The sequence below is a fragment of the Sinocyclocheilus rhinocerous genome, unplaced genomic scaffold, assembly GCF_001515625.1.
Source record: "Sinocyclocheilus rhinocerous isolate Xijiao unplaced genomic scaffold, SAMN03320098_v1.1 scaffold349, whole genome shotgun sequence".
NCBI classification, from domain to species: Eukaryota; Metazoa; Chordata; class Actinopteri; order Cypriniformes; family Cyprinidae; genus Sinocyclocheilus; species Sinocyclocheilus rhinocerous.
Genome location: NW_015637137.1, coordinates 659,692 through 663,777, shown reverse-complemented (window position 1 = coordinate 663,777; position 4,086 = coordinate 659,692).

Sequence of the window (4,086 nt, the reverse complement as noted above, 5' to 3'; positions counted from 1 at the left end):
GGTGGCTGTTTGTTGTTTCACCTATCAATTCGTGTCGATAAAGTATAATAGGGTAAATCTTGTATAGTGATTTATCCTATATAGTGCTTGCATAAAGCAAGTAGTGCATACACTTGTAGCTGTTATGTATCTTTGTAAGTTATTGTAAGCCCTCTTTTGAGGCACGCACAAGCGCACGAAACCAACCCCGTTATAAAAAAAAACAAGTGGGCTCCCCCAAAGTCCACGGTATAGTTCGAACACTGCTTTCATCTCTCAAATGTATCTATTCTTGTCTCAAACCTTCCGAAACAATGCAGGACCTCAGGGTTTAAGGTTAGGAGTTCAAGCAAAGGCAGATTCGTGCCTTACCATTGTACCATGCATCCGTGGCGTAAAGGAGTTCTGGGTGTTGTCAGTAAGAGAGGGACAGGTCAGCCCGCTGACCAGTTTTTTTCCCCTGCGCTTCTCTTTTATCCCCTGTGGCACCATTATCCACCTCAATCAGTCTCTTGTTTGGGCCTCTTTGACTCAATTAAGGAGAGTTGAAGTTACAAATTTGTTACAAATTAAGCTTATTGAGATCCTGAAAAGTTGAGCTGGGCCACAGAAAGGGTTGAAGTAGTTTGGATGAGTGTAGCCGAGCTTGCCCCTCATCCCTGGCCCGGGGCCCCGATGCTAGCGATACCGTGGAGGTCTGGAGAAGAGGCTATCCTTCTGGAGCTCCCTCTCCATTAGGGAACAATCACCAGCATTGTTAGCCGTGGAAGTGATGAGATTGCAAATGGAATCCTGCTGGAGGAAACAAAGATGGTGGGATCGTTTTAGTGCAACCGGAGCTCTAGGCAGGTGCCCCTCTCTGAGTCTTTAATTGATCTAATTTGTTACTTATACCTCCCGATCAGACCGTTATCACTGCGGCCCCGTCACGGATGGTCCCGCCGTGTCACTGTGACGACAAGGTGATGGGTTGCTTGGGGGGTGCACAACCAGGGCGAGTAACCCATGCGAGCTGCCCCTCTACTCTTACCGGCTTAATTTCAAGAGCGCTTACCGTTGCCCTGAAACAGGACGCTCCCAAATATCCCAATTACACCAGCACTTCATGTCCTTTTGTAACAGGATTTCTCTTACTTTCCTCTCTGTACCACAAAGGGGCTGATTGTACTTCAAGCAGCGGTCCAAACAGGCATGTCTGTTTTACAGGAAGTCGGCGGATCGCATGTGTGGATAATTGCCCAAAGCTTTCAATGGCCCCCAGTAGAGTCCTGTAATAGTCCCGGAGTTATGTAAACTGTCATTTTTACAGCTGCCTCCTTACACCCCTTTCTTGGCTCCCATTTAAACTCATATGAACAACACTGTTGGTAGCATATACAGAAAGCTCATTATCTCTGTGAGATTCAAACAGGCTGCCAACTTAGAGAGTTCACCTGACTGTATTTTATTTGCCGTTTTACTTAGACGTTAATGCATTTGAGAAGCTACTAAAGTAAATCATTCTGCTTAGGCCTTTCACAGTTAACTATTAACATAAAAATAGTATCTGGTTGATGACGGTGAACTTTTCTTCACTTAAAGATCACTAGTGTTTCCGTGAAGTCAATGTGAGTGCGGCAACCAAGCAACATAGACTATGTCAGTCTTAGTTCAGTGAACAAATGAACACGTGAGCTTAATGGTCCCTTAGGTGCAGCGGATGGTTGGTCAGTTCTTTTGTCTGATTTTGTTCCGTCTCTGTCTTTTTTTTTTTAACCATGTCACTGTCTTCAAAGTTGGTGTGAGGCTGTAGACCTCGCCTGGAGCCCAGTGTGCAGTTGAGTTGGCTGTCAGAGGAAGTGATGGTGGCTTTACCAACCCAATTAGCAAAATTCTATCTGATTTCAAAAACGAATCACATTTTTACTTCACCCCCATCCGTCATCTGCCAATTTCCCTGGAAGTTAAAGTGCCACCAATTACTGCCCAGCGGCACTAGCTCTGGCACAAGCGCAGCATGTTTCAGGCATCGGGTGGCATCTTGTGTGGCTTGGTCTTTGTCAGTGGGAATGAGAATGAAATTAGACTAATAGGAGGCTTGTTTCCAGCCACTGATTAAAAGGTCTAGGAGTTCCTCGGGCATTGCCTAGATCCAGGTCTACACATCCTCGGAGAGAACGAGAGCGAGCGAAGGTGAGAGGTGGCTCCTGTAATGTCATTTCGGACATCAGCACGTCTGTCTCCTCAGGGTCATTCTTCCTCAGACTTACTTTTTTGTCCACGGAACACGGGCGAGGAAACACACTCTTCCTTTGGGGTGCTAATTAAGGGAAGCATCCAAAATTAATCAGCAAATTCACTAGGGCGAAGGGTGATCTGTTTGAAGGCTTGGAAACAAAGTGCGCTCGAACCAGGCACAAAGAAGCCCTCGGCTATGGACTCAGAGAAAAACAAGTGCACAGACGGCGATCTGACACAAAAATTCATATAAGTATAAAATTGAACACTCATTTTTCTTGTCAGCTTGTCACATTGAATTATAAAGGTTGATTCGCTTATCTGGCTCATACGAGCCCGGCCATCTGAATATCATTGCATGGTCAACGTCTTCAGAGAGAGCGAAGAGCGCATCAAAAGACACTTCAGAGATGCTTGAGCATTGCAGAAGGCACTGTTGAACAGACGCTGTGAAATTACCCCCCCCCCAAAAAAAAAACAAACGAAAAAATCTGTAAAATCTGGGGATGTTTCACAGCCTGACTTGGCCTTGTGTTAACGTCACACGCTCGCCCAAACCCTGCCATTCTGTTTGGCGCCTTACCACCCCCTCAGAAGAACATGACACGTTCTCCCTCCAAAGAAATCCATGCTTCTTTAAATGCTGCAGATGAAATGTCTTATATAACTGCTTCTTTTTCTTTTTTGTCTTTCTCATTCTCTCTTTTTTTAAAGCATTCTCTAATTAACGGAGGGCCTGGAGGCTATTTGTGACCTTTTGCTATGTAAATATGAGCAGGCCCTGGCATGTAGACTGCCAGGAAGAGCTTGGAGACAGAGGCAAACCCTGTGTTGCAGCACTCTGGGCATCTTTGGCACTTTGCTAGTGATACGACGGGGCGAGGTGTTTGTTTGATAATGGCAGTTGACTGATTTTTTGACAGGTGCTTTTGACACTACAGTCTGGTGCAGCATGCATGCAGTGACTGTCTGCTGTCACTCATCTACACTTCTATTAGAGTCTCCTCTATGAAGGTGCCTCAAATGTGCCGGAGAGGTCAAAGTGGCCATGTTTTCATATATGCTGTTCCGGATTTTTAGATATGCATAATCTCAGTCAGTGATAACATGTTAATTAAAAATATATTCTAAAAAATACTTTACATGTTTAAAAGCTTAGTGCAAGGGAAAAATTGTGTGGTTTTATAGTATATAATATAAATACACCTTTATACACCACTGTATTGCATAGTACAAACTTCACATTTAAAAGTGCATCTGGTTAGATTATTGTGTTTATGAATAAGTCAAATTCATTGTATTTTACAAAGTGCTTTGCCGTTTTGTGTTTGTGGTATTTTTACGGTTATTTTATCATACACTCATTGTAAATAACTGGTGGTCATTAGTGCGAATTGTGTTGTATGTTATTTTGACAAAACTTTTCAAAATTATTGTAGAATTATTATTTTGAAATTTATGACCTCATTAATTGACAGACATGGAATATTTATACTTTTACATCGCAAGATTATTTAAATGAGCAAAAATATGATTTAAGATGATGAAAAAAAAACAGATCACCTAAAATATACCACTGTATTGCATAGTACAAACTTCACATTTAAAAGTGCATCTGGTTAGATTATTGTGTTTATGAATAAGTCAAATTCATTGTATTTTACAAAGTGCTTTGCCGTTTTGTGTTTGTGGTATTTTTACGGTTATTTTATCATACACTCATTGTAAATAACTGGTGGTCATTAGTGCGAATTGTGTTGTATGTTATTTTGACAAAACTTATTGTAGATTGTTGATTATTGTAGAATTATTATTTTGAAATTTATGACCTCATTAATTGACAGACATGGAATATTTATACCTTTACATCGCAAGATTATTTAAATGAGC